General features: G+C 26.8%; 1 protein-coding gene across 3 annotated transcripts in view; it reads left to right on the top strand.

The window, feature by feature from the left end:
- The first annotated feature begins 4,440 nt into the window (after positions 1 to 4,440).
- LOC112688575 (RYamide receptor-like) overlaps positions 4,441 to 22,735 on the top strand; it is a 106,941-nt gene continuing 88,646 nt past the window's right edge. For 2 of the 3 annotated variants that reach the window (XM_025561836.1, XM_025561837.1), the window contains exon 1: positions 4,441 to 4,906. The gene's annotated coding sequence lies outside the window, so the exon portion shown is untranslated. Of the gene's footprint in view, positions 4,907 to 4,997; positions 5,073 to 22,735 lie in introns of all 3 variants that reach the window. The other variant, XM_025561838.1, reaches the window with a different exon arrangement.

Raw genomic sequence — 22,735 nt, 5'->3', positions numbered from 1 at the left:
TTTATATATGGACCGTGTATTTTGTTGTTAATAATATTGTTGGTTTTAATATTTTTACATGTAAATTTCAGATAAATTAACACTTAAGGCCACGCTTTCATTTTTTTATTTTTTTACATATAAACTATTTATTTATGTAAATTCGACACATATTTGATGAAAGCAGCAATTTTCGGTTAAGATAAAAAATAACATTCATAAAAAAATAATAAATATATTGAAATACCAATTGTAACATTACAGAATTTTATATTCGGTATAGTTATGAATCTAGAACACACTTCGTGTCTACCTGTAATATTTATATGTATATATATTTATGTTAACTAATATGAAGAGTGCATACGATTCATCAACGCAATCCTCACCTGGAGCGAGGTTTACACTCCGAGATGAACATTTATTAATTAGTAATAAAATATTACTTAATATAGTTCAAGAAATAAACGGAGGATCACGTAAAACCGTAAGTACAGAAAAGCTTTCGGTCCGTCTGACGTTTGAACAGGAACACATTCTCAAAAACCTCATATTTACAGACAAGACCACAATTTATCAAACATACGAAATGCTACTGTACGCTTCCAAATATGCATTTTATGTTTTATAATTGCATTGTACACATTTTATATTATATAATTGAAATACTAATGTAAAATGAATATAATAAATAAAAATAAATATAAATAATTAAATATAAATAAATGAAATACTAATGAAATATTAATGTTATTAGACGGCGTACCAAATAGGCAATTCAACGACATTATTGGTTATTTTTATATTATAATAATTTATTATTATTTATTAAAAATTCATTGCTAGGTCAATCACAATGTCACATAATCGCGACTAATTATGAAAAAATAGAAGAAGGAAAACATTGAGAAAAATTGGTCGTTTTACATAGAGATAATTAATTTTAATAGTAGATGTTATCCATAACAGAGAAAAATAGAGATAATTGCTTTTGGCAGCTCAGGTCCTACAGAGACCGTTAAGCTAAGAAAGAAGAAGATGTTATCCATGAGTTATTATTAGAAATAATTTTGTTAGTAAGTTCATATTTTTTTTCGGTAATTATTTTTTATCATAATAAATTTTATTATTTTAAAATCGGTTTATACATTTAAGATTCTGTATGGTTAAATCTTTTGAAACTGAATTAATAAAAATAAGTAAAAATTACTTTCGGTGTTGTAATGATATGCGTCTAAGCAATCATATATTTTTAAAATGTAATGTATAATAAAATAATTATAATAATCGATAGCCATTAAGTATAAGAATAAGTCGTAAGTATTAAAGATAAGATATTACACACACACGTACACACATACACGCGCACACACACACACACATTATATATAAAGAACATAGTTTTTAGTCACAAAAGAGACGTATCCTTGTTGTTATTTTGTATAGACGGTCAAAGGCGAGTGTAAAAGACTACGCTGATCATCTATGCAGGGATATAATCAATTGTAAAACGTTCTGTAAAAATTTAAAATACGTGTATTAATATGTGTAAAAAGAAGTTTAAATAAAATTATTAAAAGTGAGTAAAATAATAAGTTATTAATATTTTAAAGTACGAATTGGTTACCTCATCTTATTCATCAAACGTCAACCACGGTTTTCAACGGGCAGGTCGACACAATCAACGAAGAAGTAATATTAAATATTTATAATATAATAAGTAATGTTGTAAAAAGACATATAAATATTTCCCACAATAACTAAAAGCCTAGACATTTTAAATCATTACAATGCTTAATATTTCCCAGTCTGTAATGATATCAAAATGTACATTATGGTTATTTTTTAAAACGTGTTTAGCGAAGTTTGAACAGGGGCACTCTATTTTAATTTTATTTCGGAAACGTGTTGTTTCCATCTTATTTTATAATTTCTATTTGTCTTACTTATTTAAAATGTATTTCAATTACATTTAAATTTATATACACCAACATTTTCAAAAGAATGGAAGATTCCGTGAAATTTATAGTTCTATTGTTTTAACATTTCATACTACATTGTTAACAATACTATTTGGTGAGTTGTGTTTCATTATTTATTTTATATGTTTATAGATATTTTTGATAATATTTAAATTTAAATGATTTCTAGTGGCTATATTATAGATAATATTGACCTTGTATCGATGATGATGTGTATGCATCATTGGTTAGTCAATATTTAGTGAATAATTATAGTTTAGTTTTATTATTTATGAAGTAATAACGTATTTATATTGTATTGAACATAATTGAATATTGTATTAATATGAAGTATCTAATGATTTTTTTTTTTTTTTAGTTAAAAGTTCTGTTCTCATTTTTAGAAGTACTAGTTTAGTTAGTGTATTTTGTATAATGTATCAGAAATAACTTGAGTAAAAGATTTCGAACATTTATCAACAATGCGGATTATTATTAATCATCCATGCTCTAACAAGAAAAATTTGACGAAATGTTGTAATTAATGAACTTTATATTATTATTTTAAAATAAATATAAATATTAAATCAAAAAATAAGATTTTAATCATGTTGATAAAAAAATATATACTATCAAATGTCATTTTTGTCGGAAGAAAGGCGATACATAATTCAATGGTGACCTCATATGGCCTAAAGCAGTAGTTCCCAAACTGTGCACTTTTTAAGGGTATAGATGTACAGATTTTTTTTCTTTATTGTTTTCGTAAAAACTTTATAGCAAATAATGTAATATTTTCTATTGTATATTCTCATTTTAGCCTTATAATATTTATATGCAATAATTATTATCATAATAACAAAAATGCTTGTTTATTTATTTTTTAAGTTTAAAAAAGCATTAATTTATAATTAAGTTAAATTTTAATAAAATTAGTAAAATTGATTACCAATGAGTATTTATTTTTGTTTTATCTTTCATGTTATTTACAACAGGGCACCGTGGCTAAATTGGGTCCAAAAATAGGCACCGCGGGAAAAAAAATTTGGGAACCACTGGTCTAAAGAATATTGAACTAGTTGAAACGAAAAACAAATTATAGCGTACATTATATAATTTCCAGATAAAAAAAGAAAAAGAAGAAAAAATGGAAAATTTCTTACGTTTTGTATTTTAATTTAAAAAAATAAAGCATCGTGTCATTCATGAAAACAATCTGTTACGACGTAATTCAAACTTAAAACGTTTCTAAAAACAATACCGACGAAGTTAATTTAGAATCATTCTAACTACGTGATAAAAACATTAATAAAAAATTAATCATCTCCGTGTTATTCAAAATATTAACACAAAGCTCGTAAAATATGCCAATGAATTTAAGAATGAATGTACATTTTTCAACTTTCATTACTTTACTCGCATTGTGAGGGCATTTATTGTACGATTATTACAAGTTTTCCATTATACGAAAAAGATAAAATATACTATAGAATTTAAAGCTAATAAAAAATGTTTGTTTTTGTTTAAATGATTTATCGCGATTATCTTTATGACGTTGCGTCCCGTTATTTATGAACGACATTTTCAATTACATCCTTATAATTTCGCAACCGTCGCGACGCATAGAACAAATATTATCGATATAATATAAATCCACACTCAGTGATGACTATGGTAAATTTTCTATCAGCAAATTATATTATTTTTGATACGGGTATTTTAAATAAATTGTTTTCGGTAGAACGTACCTTAGTTGTACGTAAAATATGTTTACGTTTGTACTTAAATCCGATTTAGTTCAATTTAATTTATCCTATTATAAACATGTTTGTGATAAAAAAACAAATCAAAACGCCGTATCCGGTATTTTTGACGAACATCAAACCGTATAATATTGTTCAATTAATTTACTCCGGAACGTTTAAATCCCGAACCCTAATGATGGGTTCGCGGGTAAGCCTCGACCAGTCGACCAGTCGGAAGAGTAATAAATCTGATAACCACTAGTTTCGACGTGCACAGTATTAAATTAATAGAATAAAAATAAAAATTATTAAACGGTTAACACTCATGGACATGAACTATTTGCTTGTTCTCGTAACGAATATTGTACCGTGTTACAACCGATAGGACAACCGATCGGATAACCCAAGACAGGAGCGAAAGCCGAAACGTCATTCGCCCTTTTCCATCCGTCCGTCGGTTCGACTCCGGTGCGGTGCGCAGACGACGTCCACAGCGCTCCGATGTTACCGCGTATGTCCCCGCGGACATCGTTAGCTCCCGTCCGAAACCGGACGATCCGACAAGCGGTTCCGTCGACCGTTCTCGAGTCCGTCCGCCGCAGGACGAAGGCCCGGGCTACGTGGCGGTGCGGGCACGGAAAACGGGAAGGACAGGAGTACCGGAAAACGCGAAACCACCGCCATCGCGCGCGCACCGGGGAAAAAGTTCCCGGCCGGGCCCACCGTATGTGCCCACACATGTGCCCAGCCGCCGGCTATTTGGCAATTGTTATTATCGTCGCCGTCGTCGTCGGCACTCGGTAACAGTCGTTCGTCCGCACTCGTGACGGGGCGCGTCTTCCGCGCAAGTGTCGGAAGACTGGTGGCCGCGGACGGGAACCGCGTTCGAACGGCGTTCGGGTACACTTCGGCGCGGGTCGTCGAACAACGCGCGTAGTCACACCGACGACGACGACGACGACGACACCGCTGCGATGACGACACGGCAACGGTAATACGCGCGCACGTTGTCGTCGACGGGAACATTTATTTCCCTCGCCGTTTCGCACGACGTGACTCGGTGGCGCGCGGACGACTACCCCCGGTCCTGTCGCCGAGTGGCATTTCGCGTCCGTCGCGCGCGCGAGTTCGTCGTGCGTCTCTCTCTCCGCTCGTGTGCCGTCTCCTCGCGACCGCGCGCACGTGACACACCATCGCTCCGGGCTTCCGGTCTTCGGAACGGTAAGTGACACATACGCACGTTTTCCGTGCCCACCCGCTGCCCGCTTTATTTTATTTTTGCTCATCGACGTACGGCCACGTGTTCGTCAAGGGGTTGTTCGCGGTCCCCCTGTCTCCCCCCGACAACCGAAATTTGCCTGCCCATAAATCTTGATCCCCCGCGCAGGTAAATCGAATACACTTAATTTCACGAAAAACTACGAAGGTTTTATTTAATTTTTTTTTTTTTTTTTTAAAAAAGTTTGACAATCCGACTTACGTCTATTTATCACCGAGAAACGTTTCGATGATTTGTGAAGAGAATGACCCAGACATGAACTCCTGTCTACGCGTCTGCAATCGTATCTTAGTACAGTTATCGATCTGTTGGATCGCCGAATTTTTTAACCCTTATGGATTTCAAACGTAGAAATCGGTTTCGTCCGTGAAAACCTATAATTATATACTAGTGGGTCACGGTTTTTCGTATTGACGTTTGTATTTTGGTTTTTTGTTTTTTATTAGAAAAAACTACACATAATATTACAAATTAGATATTGTTCGACTACAATTTTGGTTGACCTACCTACTTATTTTTATTCATATATCTATAGGTTTATGCACTGTCACAAGTAGCCTTCATTTTCGAGGGGCTCAAGTACCCAATTATATTTGATAAGTAAACATTTTTTTATATTTTATATAATTTTACTTCAATAGAATGTAGTAAATACTTGAGTATTATAATTAATTTTTATCTTATTAGAGATTTATATTTCAATAAGCAGCATGCTTGATGAAAAGAAATTATGTAGGGGTCCTAGTCTCCAAGCACTCATCCCACTTTACATTTGTGCCAGTGCGTTTAAGTGAACGATATTTGAGTGTTTTCTGATGCTAATTATATTACGAGGAATAAATATTCCCGTTCTGAAAATAACAGTTAGTCATAAAAAAAACCTAAATTCTGTTTGCATTCAATAAGAAATAATATCCATAAATATATAAATATTTTTGAGGCTGGAGTAAACATAAAAATAATTGCTTGTAAATAATAATAAATATCAATTTTTCGTCAGCATAAAAATTGTAAAATTTAAAAATCTACTCCAAGAATCTAATATTTTTTTTTTTTCAAAACTATTCAATTCTTTCAGATAAAAAATTAATATTTTAAACATAATAAAATAACTATGATATTTTTAAATATAATTAATTTCAATAGGGTCGCACTTGATTGTCATTTTCTTTCTTCTTTTTTTTAATTGTTGTTTTTCTTATACGACAAATACTAGAGATCCAAACAAAGTGGTCTGAAAAAAATGTTGATTTTTTTTTTAGAAAATAGTAAATACAGCAAAGTTTCAATTGAATCCTTTGTATGCAAAACAATTTTACTATAAAATTTAATTTTAAGTCAAAAAAATTTGAATGACAAAAATTTAAACATTTCAATCACATTAATTTTTACACTACATATGTAGTTATTTAAATTATTAGGTCAGTCCATTAATTTTTATGTAAGAGTAATATTGAAGACCTTACTCGTATTCTATTTCCAATTGAGAAATTTTTTTATTTTTTACATTCTCTGTTTGTAAAAAAATTATCGACTGTTGACTTCTTATTGTAAATAGTTGTATTGTAAATAGTTGTATCGTAAAAAGTTGTATTTAATCTCGAAATAATATGGTTTGAAGTTATTTTATTAAAACATTTAATTATATTGTACTCTTCGCAATACATCTGTAAAATAATTTCTTATTATTTTTTCAACCATCATTTGAAATTTGAAAAATAAAACTAAAAACAGTAAATCAAAGAATAAATTTTGAGTACAGTAATTTTAAATTTATTTTAATCATATGCAACTCAACATTATAATTCATGGTTAGTAAAATGAAACAAGTGCTTATTGATTTTCTTTTTACATTTATTAATTTTAATTATTATAAAACATTTTTTTTCTTTCAAAACTGTCATTCATTTAGTTTGAATAAAATATAAAAGTAATATATAGTATAATATTACTGTAGAATTTTCAAGTTGATAAAAGTTTTTACATTGAATTAAATTACGTATAATGTATATAAATTCGTATAGTTTTCATTTAATAGTACGTATACAAATTCCCGAATCAATTAATTAACGACATTGTCATTTGACCATTAGTTGAATTTTACTACCTATTTTAATTTATCGAAAAACGTAATACGGCCATACATACCTAATTTTCAAATAAAAATATAATGGAACATAAATCTTGTGGTAAAATAATAAACTATACAATATTTATTTTGTAATATCCAAGCAAAACAGTGGATAATAGTATTATAATCCAGTTATTAAGCAATTTTAATGTACGAGTTTTTTAGTCTCGAATAGAAATATGGATGCTTACCAAGAAACAATTTTGTTAAACTATAGTATTTAGTACATATTTAAATTAAAAGTACATCATATTTCAAAATGATTTGACCATTCAAGCCCGGTATAGTTTTAGGGTTGTGTAATTTACTTACCATGTAACCGTAAAGTATTAAATTATAATAATCGCGTGCATTTTATCAGCGATAAATGAAAAAAATAATACGATTTAACTTCATGTTATACAAAGATTTCATGATAAACAAAGAAAAATATTTCTTCGTAATACAAGCATTTACTCTTTATGGTTAACATACAAATAGTTTGAATGTTTCAGTAAATATTGAGCGTAATATTTTAATTTTGAATTAAATAGTTATAAAAATATTAATGACGAATTTATCATAAGCATATAACAACGCATACTATAATTTACTATAATATGTTTAACTGACTTCAGTTAACAAATTAAGAGTATATTCGCTATCGCTAATTAAAATGATTATTCTTTACCATATTAGAAAAGCATATTATATTCCATATTTTGCTTAAGTGCATTCTGTTGATACAAAACACTTGCACTTCTCAATATTTCGTAAATCAATAATGAAAAAAATTCCTACAACTTTGATTTTAGATTTAAGTTTTAATTCTAAGCATGTTCGACTATAAATATATATTTTTTATCAAATTAACAGAAATTTCTAAATGGCTCGATAAAAAAAAAAAAAAAAAAAAAAAAATGAAATTTTGCTTTTAATTAAATTAAAATTAAAACGTTGTCTAGCAGTACATTTTTCAGGCGATACCGTCTACTTTTTAAAATACGAGTCGATAGTTTATTATCAAAATAAGAGCGTAGAAATAAGTCTGGTTTTTCACGATTAATTATCAGGTTGTGACCTTATTTTATCAATGAAAATTTATATTAATTAGAAAATTAATTACAATTAGGTATGAATATGAAAGAAAGTAGAAAGATGAAACCCCGGGGATTAGTCTTTGCTGAAACTAAACCGTTTAAATAGAGACTTAAAGACTTTAACATTTATACTGACACCAAAACTCTAGTATATTATATAGGTACTAATCCATTAGACCGCCGACACTACTCGTAACTGAAAGAATAAAAAAAATATAAGCTGACTAAGTACGTGTTTCATTTATTAATATTTTGTGTACGCAAAAACAGTACTTGACTTACAATCATTATATTATATTATATAATTTTAACCTAACTATTTTTACATTAATTTAACTATATTTAAAAGCGCAACACATTATTTTTTAATAGAAAAAAAATTCATTGCTTTACTAAATTAAACACGTAGATGATTACATTAAAATTATTTCAAAAGTTGGACTAAACATTTATTTAAAAAAAACTATACATAATTGCAATGAAAATATATATTATTATACACATTATTGCTGTTATTATTTGTCGCAAACTGAACAATAATTAAATGTATTAGATAGATGTAAATAATATGAAATTCGGGATGGTATTATTTATGCAATGCAAGTTGTGTTTTTTATTTGATCAAAAACATTTAAAGTGAAAAAGACATTTAGATGTCAATTCGCTAAGTTTAAAGACGTTCATCTGACGTTTATAATACGAGTACATTTAAAAAAATGTACTCGTGAATTTTCATAAAACATATATAGATTTATAGATTAAAAAATAACTTCCAACTCAGATATAATCGTAAATTATGACAATATAAATATATCATTGTACTAATAAGTTTGACAGGTATTATAAAGTTTATATAATGTGACAAATGTTTAATGTAATTAATTAGATAAATCATATACTCGAAAATATGACGTCATAAATAGCATATTATACAACAAAGATATATGTATACAACAATGAAAATGTAATTAAAAATATGATAGTAATTATAATAAAAATATTTAACCATTTTCGTTCGAATTAATCTAATGCAGATATTTTATATTTTATAAGCTATTTATTGCAAAATATTGTTCAAGAATGCATTATGCGTAGTTTCAAGAAATAAAATATGTGTTTCAATTTATTTTGGTTTTTTGTCACAAAGAAACTAGAAATTAACATTTTAATTACGAATATTTTCAATTCAAAATATTTTTTTTTTTTACCACAAACAATATGATAAATATTATTGATAAATAATTATTAATATAAAAAAAATTATACTCACAATTTGGTAAAACAAAATTAATTGATAGTTATAATTATGTATGCGAGTAATCAAAACAAAAATGAATAATAATATGCAAAAAAAAAAAAAAAATTGTCACTTGCCCTGTATAATTATTAGTTTGAAAACATGATTACTTGTGTAATTTACTATATGCCCTTGTTTCCTTTTATATGAAAGTACCTAATATGTAAGAAGTACAAACCACAATTAAGGATTTTACTAGTTATTTGCTAAATAATTATTTCGTAGAGCAAGACAGTCAATTTTCTTGCTGTGGATATATAATATAATGACTATTAAAGTTATTTTTCATATTATTTTCGTCTACAGGAAATTCGTATTAAAATAGTAAATTATAAATATACTAAAAACCTCATTTAATAATTTACACTAAAATTAACTTCATTTAGATACTTTTAAATAAAATTAACTGAAAGTCAACACGTTAATCTTAAAAAAAAGTAACGAGTTAATTAACTTAACGTTTTAACCTAATTTTAACTTTTAACTCGTTAATGCCCAGCCTTGATTTTCTTTATGTCCGTCTTCCGTCGCCGAACTCCGTGGTCAGTTCGAATCGGTACGAGACGCAATGGCAAGTACGATAGCACGTTGTTATTTTCGCCGTCCTGATATGTGTGCTCAAGGGTTCGGCTAGAGCAGGAAACTTGCGATTCCATGATAATCCGAATCGCATTGATACGCGTTTCGGCCGAGTGCCGTACGAGTGCCGTTTGCCAAACAACGGTCTCGTGGCCGAAATCGCAGTGATGGATGGTTTCGATGCTTGGGCCGGGATGAGTGTGCATTATTAAAACGTTATATCGACTGTGTACGTATTGTTCGCATCGGTTGTGCAACGGATTAGTTGTCGTTTGTTTTGGCTACGGATGCACAAGGGTGGTGCGGCCGTCAAGATGTTTGGACGGTGTTCTGAACGGACGAGAAGACGGCGTTGCGAGTGTTCCAGGATTACGTGCGTGCATGCGAATCACTTTGTCGTCAACATGGCCGTATCCGAGGTTGAGTGGGGTGCTCTTGGCAAATCGTCGGGAACTCTCAAAAAAAAAAAAAAATCATCTCGCTATAATAATAACCACCGATATTTATTTACAAAGCTTTTATTTTTCAAGTGAGGCAACGTTATCGACACATTGATTTCAGCGATCATTTTTCCAGTTCCGTTATTTCAAAATTCTGATTTTCTTCTATAGGTTCTAGTTCTACTTTATTTTTAATTTCATCATTCTTTACATTTCATACCGAGATCAATATAAGATGCCTGTGTTATCGATGTAGAAACACTAATGTCTTATTAGTTGCACTATTGAAATTTTGAGTTAGCCAATAAAACATATTTAGAAAAATTTATTGTTTTTCATTTTTTTTCTTCGCTCTTTCCTTTTCAAACCACGAAACGGAACGTTTTTTACAGACATTTTATTGTTAAGTTTACATTTTACACCGTTCAATATTTATTAAATTTATTGTATTCAAATTATTATTAATGTTCATTTTAAGTTTAGGTTTAAAACAGTTAGAAAAAAAAAAACGTAAAATGTTTTCGAAACAATATTTTTATATATTGTGATACAAATGTACATTATGGTTTACATTTGATTATATTTATTTGTATATATTATTATTATTTATAAATATAAAAATTGTGTATAATAAACTTATAAAATAGAAACATTTGTAATATGTCATTAGAAAAATAATCTATTATATTCGATTTAAATTTCTTCAATATAAAATATATAGATAAATACAGTGGCATATTTTCAAATTTTTCCGGGGAGGTTTTAAATTTTTCTTAAAAATAAGTGATTTTATAATATAAAAAATACATATAAGGTATGATTTAATAATTATATTATTCTATTATTATTATAAATACAAACGAACAGTTATCTACAACCACGTAATATAAAATTTATATTATTTATATTATTATTATTTATTTTTATTTTATATTATTATTTATTTTATTTACATTAATTTAATGAATGTTATCTTTCTTGGTACCTTTTTACCAAGTCATTTATGGCTTTTGAATCTTTTTATTCTTCTGTGTGGATCGAGATCCGGGAATCTCCTGAAAATACACCCCTGAATAAGTACGATATATATATACGATAAAATGGTGTAATCAATTGTAATAATTAACAGTGTACGGACTCCTTGATCCATTGTAAAATTATCATTATTGAAATATTAAAATACATAATTTTGTCTAGGTACTTACAACAATTATATACGTAGTAATAGAGAAATGTTCACAAAATGACAACAAACTTAATACAGTTTAGTGTTAAGTTTGAATTTAATAAAAAATAACATATTATAATATCGCAATACATTGTAATTGAAAGTATTTTACAGAATTATGTCTACAGACTATGTACCAATATACTTATATATTTATTATCTTGCATTCTTACAATGCGCCATGACATCCTAGTTACTGTGTTTATTAATAAAAATTTCTTATACCATTACATTGTATTATAAATTCTAAATTAATATTAAATCGTTAGTATTAACAGTGCAATTAATACATTTAAGCATATTTTATAAAACGTATTATATCAAATATCCAAAGCAATTTATTAGTTTGAATAATTTTTAAAACATTTAGTTAATAGTAGTTACTTGGTAATTTTTAGTCCTACAATTTGCATCCCTCTTGGAGTTGAACCCTAGCCCACGCCCTCTTTTCCAAGTCTATTCGCACTGTCCTGAATACGGCCCTAGTCATCAGTATATTATTCATCAAGCTGTCGCAGTGTGAAGACCGATCCGCCGAATACATTACGTATTTGTTGACCGTGGAAGGTACTGCGACACAAAATACCGCTTTTTGGCCAAAATTTGGACACAAGCTTACTACAGTATTAATAATAATAATATGTTTATCGGCGCTGCAGTGACAGCTATTATACAGGTGTAAGCTTAGATTATTACATAGATTCTACGGTTATATTATTATAATATATAATTGCGATAAACCGTCGACAATTATGCAATTCATGAAGTAAACGATTGTGATTGTTGTTTACACAAACATTTATTTTAAAATCCCGAAACTGATACAACACCGATTATTTTTAATTATACTGACGTTTGCGCAACGTGTAGAAGTATTAGATTCGACGATAAACATTAGATGCAATATATGGTACACCTGAAATCGAAACATTGAACAGTTTTTAATCACTTGCAACTAATACACAGAGTATTTTTATTGGTTTCTTAATGTGTTTTCTTATTACTTGTATCACGTTAAAAATAATAACGGTTTCTAAATTTACAACCAGCTATTTAATATTCATAAAATAATAATTGTCCATTGAAATAAGTTCAAGCGTTTGTGACTTATTCACAACGCTCAAGTATAAAAATTATAAATAATTGCTTAAGTTGATCTATACGTTCAATTCACAATTAAATGACGATTAAAAAAATTCACAACAGCAAAACAATTAACATGTATGCTCTGAGTATGTAACCAGAAATGGGTCTGAATCGTCAAGTTGCTATAACAGACTTAGATATATTTAATATAATACAATAGTAAAATAATACAATAATCATATTTCTATGAATTTGAAAAACCTTCAATAAGTATTTGACGTATACTAGCTCTGACGTTCATCTTTATTCCCTAATAAATAATCGAATATCTCAACAAATTTATTATTTTTATTCACAGACTATTGATTATGTAAATGTTTTGAAATTGATTGATTCAGCCCACTATAGATTTGCAAAGTTGTGTATATAATAACAATCTATTACGTTAAAAAAAATTATAATAAAGGATTGATGCAATATAATATTATAAATCAGTAATATTAATACTATCGAAATAAAAAACAACGTTATGGATTGTAAAATTAATGCTTTGGTTGGAAAACTATAAATCTAACAGAGTTTAGAATTTAACCAAAAATTTATAAAATTTTTCAATAAATAAAAATACTTCATGCCTATTGATAAAAATATGTAAAGAAAAATTATTAAATGAATAAATCATTAAATTATAACCATAAATTAAAATATTAAAAATCAATGTACACTTCAATCAGAACCTCGAAGACTAGTATACAAAGTAAAATCTGTTTTTTAAATTAAAATTAATCAATCCCAAGCTCTAAAATTTTGTCTGGCATTTGAGTTGTTTTACAAGTTTTTTTTTTTATCAGCTTCAGTCACCTTAAAAATATTAATTTTTTTTTCACTTTTATTAAGATTAAATTGTTCTATATACATTTATTAATTTAAAAACATAATACATTTTAATGTACATAATAATAATTTAAATATTTAATTAGTTATATGAGGTAACTATGTTGATATTACTTATATATTTTTACTATTATGATTGAAGAAAATTTTTTTAGTTTTAAGATTTATAATTATAATACAATATAAATTGAAACGCCCAAAATGATAACTGTAGCTTTCGTCTAGAAGTGTAAAAATAAAAATATCTTCTTTGGAGCTGTTTAATGCATATATCACTAATAACTAGTAAAATTCATTGAATATATATTACATTTTATGTTCATACGTAAAATATTTACGCAGTAAAGAAAATAAATCCCAGCATAGCTCCCCGAGATATGCATCAACTAATTTTTAGACGATTACTTTATTAATAAATTATTTTCGCTTAATATTTCTAATAAATGAGTGAACCTTACAAGATTTGATACCATTTGTCACCCAAGAATAGAAGTTGTTTTTGCGAAAAATAAACTTATTACTTACAATCATAATCTGTAAATCTATTTACGAATCTACAGAATTTTCAATATTAATATGAATATCGTCTGTGATAATTTAGTGCTTGTTTTTAAGCTGTTTTAAATAATAATAGAAACTGCTCATACAATTTATATATTAATATTATTATGTGAATGAGATTATTATAATAATTTTATTGCACAGTAGGTATATCATTATACTCAATATCAATTTAATTAAGTTACAACCAAGTAACTTATATACTTCCAGCATAATATTCTTAGTTGTTATATTATATTTAACCAAGATAGTCGCACAGTAGTTTTCATTTATTTCTCCTAGTGAATATATACGTTATATAATATATATGTTATTGTATTTACTCCAAATATAATCAAAATCTATAGCCAACCGTGTTTAATTTAATAAGATGATGTCAAATTTTAGTCAATTTTTAGTATTTGAGCAACTAAGTAAATAGTACTAACTCATCAAATTTAGCATAATAGTATCTATATTTTCGTTGAAAAGGCATGACATTAATATATCACTATTACAGAAATATAACGAAGCCTTAGTAAAACGCTGAACGATACTAATATAAAAACAAATAAAACTATTTTAATATGGTAGTGTATGTAAATTGTAATAATATAATATAGTATATTTAAATAATATAAATTATAGTAATTATCATTTATAATGGAATTTAACTATAGATTGTTATAATAAATGTCAACGACATTTTTGTAATTTTTTTGAATGGATTATTAGAAATTTTAAAATGAGCTGAATTTAAAAACCCGTAATGAAAAACATTGGTTATATTATTTATAAAATAATTTCAGATTATTGTGAATATATGTTTTTATTTTTCTTTATTGGAAAACAAAATTCACACAGAAAGTACATTCTGGGATGATTATTTTATTAATTAACTTACTTTTCAAACTAAGTAGAAACATTTTTATTATTATGACTATTATTATAAATAAATAATTAAATTATTAATAAAATATTTAGAGAACATAGTTGCGTATAATTGTATCTCCTTTAGTTTAAATCAGGGTGGTCTAACCTTTTATGGTTCACGGGCCAATTTACACATTCTTATACACACCGGGGGCCGGCAGAAGAAAAAAAATTATATTTTGTCTTTTTATATTTTATTTTATAATTTTATATTATGCGCACATTATTACATTACAGATTAAGTTACCTACTATTAAAACTAATTAGAATTTAGACTTAGTTAATTAATTAATATGATGATTGACATTGTTTTTCGTTAACCAAGTTTTCGAAATAAATTGAGCACCCTGTCGTGGCTAACCTAATGCATGATTTTAAAAATGAATCTAGAAGACGGTTTTTTGATTTGGACTTTATTAAATTCATCGTAGAAAAGGCCGATTCATAAATATACGTACTTCCAAATAATGACAAAATTTCAAGTGAATAATTCCGTAATGCTGGGAATTTTTCTTGCGAACACATTTTCCAAAATTCTTCAAGAGGCAAATTTACTTTTGATTGAAGAAAACAGTCTGCTTGTAAATCATATATCTCCATTTGAAAATCGGCAGGTTGTTTCGAGATATCAACTGTCATTGGGTTGTTAAATAATTCAAATTTAGGTTTCAATACATTAAAATCTTTAAATCGTGAATTAAATTCTATTATTGTGATTATTTTTTTAAATTCAATAAAGCAAACCGATTAATTTTTAATTTCTTGACATGATGGAAAATATGTAGTGTCATTGTTTTCAAAAAAAAGAGATCTTTACTGACTAACGAGAACTTGAGCATACAAACTAGGAAGAGCTTCATAAAAACATATATCTGGAGTGTTTTACTATATGGCTGCGAGACGTGGACCCTAAAGAAATATGAAATAGAAAGATTGGAAGCAATGGAGATGTCAGAGAATAATGACAGAGAAGAAAAGGAATGACTCCATTTTGCAAAAAATATGTGAAAAAAGAAACATAATTACGGCTATTATGAAAAGGAAAGTGAAATTTATCGGACACCTGTTAAGACATAATTATTTTGTCATGAACATCTCGGAAGGGAAGATCATTGGTAAAAGACCAAAAGGAAGACCCAGACAATCGTACTTAAACGACATCGAGTAACGAATGAGTTTCACGTCATACTAGCAACTAAAAAACACAGCACGTGATAAAAGAGATCGGTTATTACGCTAGGCCTTGCCTTTAGAAACTGATGATTGTTTTCTAATGCGTTTTTAAATATTTCTAATTTTTTTCGAATACCTTCAATAAAACTATAAAGTTGACATATATTTTGTCCTCTTCCTTGCAATTTTAAATTTAAAATATTTAAATTAGACATCAAATCAGTTAGAAAATCAAGATACTTCATGAATGAAATACTTTGTAAGTTTTCATAAAACTGTTTTCCAATATTTTTAGATTTAAGAAATTCAAAAATTTCACTTTTCAATGCAAAAAAAGATTTCAAACAATTCCCTGCACTCAGTCATCTTACTTCACAGTGTAACGGGATATCACCATACTCACTCTCCATTTCTTCTAAAAATCTAATAAATGCTCTGTATCTTTGCTACCACCATGAATATAATTAACAATGATTATCACTTTTTTCATAGTTTTATTAATTTTAACAAAATTGCCACAAAGCGCTTCTTGGTGAATAATGCAATGAATAAATAAACATTTCAAATCTATTTGCTTTAAATTTCCTACTATACCAGTATGTACACCAATCATAGCTGGCGCACCATCAGAAATTATACCAGTGCATTTGTCAAGCAAACCAAAATCTGAAATAATTTTTTTCAATTTTTCAAATATATCTATACCCCTATTTCCAGTAATTAATGGTTTTATTTGAAGTAATTCTTCATGTATATTAAAATCTTTATCAACTGTCCGAATAAAAATGATTAATTGACTGTTATCGGAAATATCATTACTTTCATCTAATGCAAAAAATAGTACTTACAATTCTGTATTACATAATGAAGCATTCCAGATATAGAATCACTCATTTCATTAATTCTTCTACTAACAGTTTGATGAGGAAGTGATACGATTTCAAATTTACTTGCCATTTCTTTGTTTCCAAAAGCATTTGCCATTTTTATTGCACAATGTTGAATTAATTTGTCATCTCTTAACCTTTTTTTTTGTTTGACTAATTTTAAACACACTTCATAAGAAGCTATTTAATTTTCAAGATCGTTAATTTGTTTTTTCAAAAATACATATTTTTGTTTTTTTAATTTCGAAGTAAGGTCTTTTAATAATGCAAGCCGAGAATCTTCTATATATTTATCATATAATTTTTGCATGCTCGTCGTTGTAAAATAATTCCACAAGATAATAATATGTACCTATTAATTTTATAATATATTAGAAAATATATAAACATTTTATATTAATGAATTGATTACTCGTATTTAGATAAGATAAGTCTCGCATGTTGCATAATGTATGCATAAATTATATTTTAATAAATATTATTAAAATTATATTCAAATACTGGAAATACATTCAAAACTTGGTCAAGACATGTGAATGATGAAATCTCAAAGCCTTTCTTATCTAATATGCCCAAACAAGTGTTTATACCCTCCCCATATAAAATCATGGATACGCCACTGGTGATAAATATACGTTTTCAATTAATGTTTTAAAAAATAATTACAAATGTAAATTTAATTTCTATTAAAATTAATTATTACAAATGGTTTATTTGGTAAATATTTTATAATAATATAAGGAGGCATGAATGATTAAATCGAAATAATAACTTATTGATTTAATTATAATTTGGTAACTTAACCTGTACTATTATTTCGGCATTAAAATATTTTCTGAATAATTATCAAAGTTTTATCAAAAGCTGATTAAAGCGTCAATGGGAGTTTATTTGATAAATGTATTATAAATATTTTAATTTTATTATAATTATTTAATTTTATTGTTTTTATATTATGTATTATAAATATTAATATAAAAACAATATTAACATTTACACTGTACTATATTTTTAAACATAATATAATGATTTGTAACAATTTATTTGACAATCGACCATTTATAATGAATAATTAAGTTATAAAATAAAACAAAAATTATTAAATTGTTAATACTCATAAATTATTATATAAATAAATAGTTTATACATAGAAGTAAATAAATACATTTTATTGACTTTGAATACACCTATTGATGAATTTGTAATTCGAATTCGATTGAACATTACAAATATAATAACACTCCAAGCTAAACATTCATTTATTTATTTATCTTTACAAACTATTTATTGATACATTTATTTTTAATAAAGGTAGAAAAATATTATATAATTAAAAACTCTAAAAATAAATAAATAATATGTTCTTGGATTGTAAGATTAAAAATATATTTATTTAACTTAAAAAATAACACTCCAAGGAGTAAGAATACAATAGATTACATACAATTATTAACATTTAATACAAGTTATATTGAGAGGACAAAGAAAAAATTACTTATATTATTTCAAATTAAAATATACTTTAACTATTTGTATTACATATGAATGCTTTTCACTTGGACCATAAATGATAATTTTCAAACCATAAGTATAAAATATCCTTTAATTTTAATTTATATAGAAATTTAATCATATAACAGCTATATAATAAACTAGGACATTTCCAGCTCAAACATTTTAAATCTACAAAAAAATTGTTTAATTTAATTCGATTTAATTTCAAACAAAATTAGGGACATCGAAATAGCTAGCAAATTTAAAAAGCGTAACTGAGAAATAAATAGTTTAATAATTATATTATATGGTGGATATAGGTATAAGTTAAATAAGTTAATTAGTAGGTATATCTGTTACGGTTATTACTAGTAGAAGAGCTTTAGAAAGAAAAAGTAATTATTTTCATTTTAACTTTCATATGAAATGCAACTTTTTACTTGATTTTTAATTAAATAATATTATTTTTAGTTTTTCTTTTTTTTAATGTATATCATATTTTTCTGGGTAGTTAACAATTCTAAAAATCAATAAATAAAAATAAGTTAATAATATAAAAACAGAAATACAATAAAATAAATCAACCTATATTCCAAGTTAAAAGCAATATAAAACAAAAACAATTTTATACTTGTTCGCTTATTAATCAAATTCGTTTCATAATTGAGTTTTTCATACGAAAAGTCGATATCGAAAGTCCAACACTCAATTTCCATGGCAAACAATGAAATCACTGAAAATAAATTATCTTATAAGTACTTACAGTAAAATTATAAAATGGATTCGCACTATAAGACGAATATATTAATTCCATTTAGAACCGATTTTCATTTAGTTCGACGAAATCAAAATGCACCTTCTAAAAATAAATCATAATTTAAAATTTAGTCCTTCATATAATATTTTAATTTTGTTAAATAAACTATTCTTTTCCTATGAATTACTTTCTAAAGTTAAAAATAAATTTAATTAATCTTTAACCAGCGTTCTTTGCTTGTTTTTAATTATTTAAAATAATAAAATTATACATGCACTAAACTTTTAATGTATGATAATCAACAGTTGATTACATATGAAAATGAATATAGGAAAAAATAAAAACTATAATATATATGTCATTAGATTTAATGTATCTTGAATATATTTTTATTGAATGTAGTCATCATTAATGAGGAATTGAATTCAAGTAAAAAAAAAAAATAAACAATTAAAATATATGGTGTCAGTAATAATTTATGAATTTATCCATTAAATTTGAATACGACTAAAAACCCCGTAAAAGACAATTACTAGCGAGTCACGTAAACAACACGAACAATATCTATCTTAAAGTCCATTTACACATAAACGTTCAGTGCCCGTACACATCACCGTTCAGTATCCGTTCCGTTTCCACATCGTTCGTATCTGTGTTTTTAAATTTGCCGGAGACAATGTTTTGGGGATTTCACTGATACGGTTACAAAAAGTAGGGGACAATGTAAACATCCGCCTGAATTGTTTTTATGACAATGCAAGTACAGTTAAATCTTCTATACCATCAAAGTTCTCAGCCATATTTTTAATATAACAATTATTAATAAAAATGTAATGATAATAGATTGAAAAATTAATTAGTAAACTGGAATTGAATATTAATTATTTTATTATAACACAAAACCGTACAAACATGCATTTCATACTAACGTAAAGTTTACTGAAGTAAATTGGTATAGAAAAACTTTAAGAACCATTTCGACTGATGTCTGATACTGAACGGATATCACGGATACAAATCGGTTATGTGTAAATGCACTTTTATACATAATAATACAAACATAAAATAAATAATAAAATGTACCTATTATAATTCACAGCATATAAGATTAAACATAATCAACAATAAAATAAAGATAATTATTATTTTCTTAGTATAAAAGAAATCTTTATAATGGTAAAAACATATAATTAGTATCGATATCAGTTGGTAATATTCTACTTGAAATGTTTATTTGAAACATATTGTATGTTATTTAATGTTAATGTAAAAGTTTAATAACTCCAGCAGAAAAATAATTAAGTCTTAAGCTCGGAACTGCAAAACAACTGTAGCAATGAACTGAACTTATATAACATTACTTATGAGGAATTATTTAAATGATAATCTAGTTAGAAGATCACCGTAGTCAAATTTGAGGCAAAATGAATGGTCACGAATGGCTCGTTAGACTGATTTTATAAAGATATGTTGTGGAAGAAAAAAGCTATATAGTCAGGATTGGAATATATATATATATATATATACACATATATTAATTCACGATGATATCTAATGACAAAAAATCTTTGAATACTTATGAAATCGTGATTAATATACGAGTAGTAGGAAATTTAAAGGAAAACTTCTGAAAGAAACGGGTAATCGCTGCTGTGAACCAATAGATTACCGCTTATATAACGTTTATAAATAAAGGCAGTGATCAAATTCTAATTAGTGGTTGAATTATCTAGGACAGGCGGTTATCCTGTATATATTTCATGTCACATGTCGTACATTACACACAGACATATAACGAGCTTATTATACTCATGTCTTATAAATTATACACATTTCATCACTCTTATTTAATATTTCCATCGAACATACTATATTATTATACATATAATACTTTAATTTACAAACGATGCAAACGTTTTTTTTTTTTTATAAAATAAAATATCCAGAAGATTGTATTGAAAAGCAAAATTCTATACTTAAACTGGTAGACTGGTGTAAAATGGTTGGACTTTCTTTAAACTATGAACAATTTAATGTAATGCCATTTTTCAGAACACGTAATAAAATCAATTTTGATTACTTGATTAATAATAAACTCTTACCTCTAATAAATCATTTAGAAAATATAGGATTTACATTGGTGCCTTCGATATATTTTAGTAATCATGTAGAGTTTATTACGTGCAAAGCTCTACGTATTTTGAGTTTTATTTATCGTAATGCGTCGGACTTCAACCAATCTAATTACATCTTTACTTTATATACATCTTTAGTACGGTCGATTTTAGAACACGGATCTGTTTTATGAACCCCTTATCCTCAGAGAGATTTTCAAAAAATTGAAAAGGTTCAATAATGTTTTCTTTCATTTGCTAGATATGTTTTAAAAATTTTTCACCCTACTCACAATTATACAGCGATATTGGAATTTTATAATTTATCTAATCTTGAAACTAAGTATAGGATTTATTTGTAATTTAATTCATGGTAAGATCAATGTTATATGTCTACTCGATAAGGTCAAATTTCAAATATCTAGGATTGTGTACCGTAATAAACAGGTTTTTGAAAACAGCATTTGTAAGACAAACTATATACTACGTATATATAGTGCATATTATGCAATAACGTTATTTAAGGTACCACCATGCGTATGATTAACCCTAGTCTCCTACATTTTTACTCCAAATGAAGTGTATCTTAAATCTTGAACTCGGAAGTATTGTTTTTAACTTTTTAATATATAATATATATATAATTATATTATAATTTAATTGTTTTTCTTGAGATGTATTTTGCTCTATACATTTCTGTCAGATGTATAAATAGAATAAAATAAAAAAAATATTATGTCAGCATATGTGCATTACAATATTACAAGTATATACCAATATTATGCCTACCTTATATCATAACGATTTTATAATCTACAAGTTACAATATTTTTAAGCTCACTGTAGAGTAATTTAAAATTAGAAGCGTTTTCTTTTTTAATAGACATTTCATCATTTCACAAAAAAATCGATATGAAGAGATTTACAATAAAAAAAAAAGGTTGGGCTCTATATAAGTTACATGCTTAATAAATGTCACTATGCATTCTTTGTTTTTTTTTTTTTTTTTTATGTGTTTAACTAAAAGTCCGTTCGATACAATACTGAAAACCACATGGTAATAACTATTAGATTGTACAAACTTTATAAGGATATAAGGGTTATATCGAGGTATATAGTTACATCGTGCATGGTATCTT

Source organism: Sipha flava, unplaced genomic scaffold (assembly GCF_003268045.1).
Source record: "Sipha flava isolate LNK unplaced genomic scaffold, YSA_version1 39_pilon_pilon, whole genome shotgun sequence".
Taxonomy (NCBI): domain Eukaryota; kingdom Metazoa; phylum Arthropoda; class Insecta; order Hemiptera; family Aphididae; genus Sipha; species Sipha flava.
Note: the sequence above shows the minus strand (reverse complement) of the source record. Positions and strands in the feature narration are given on the sequence as shown.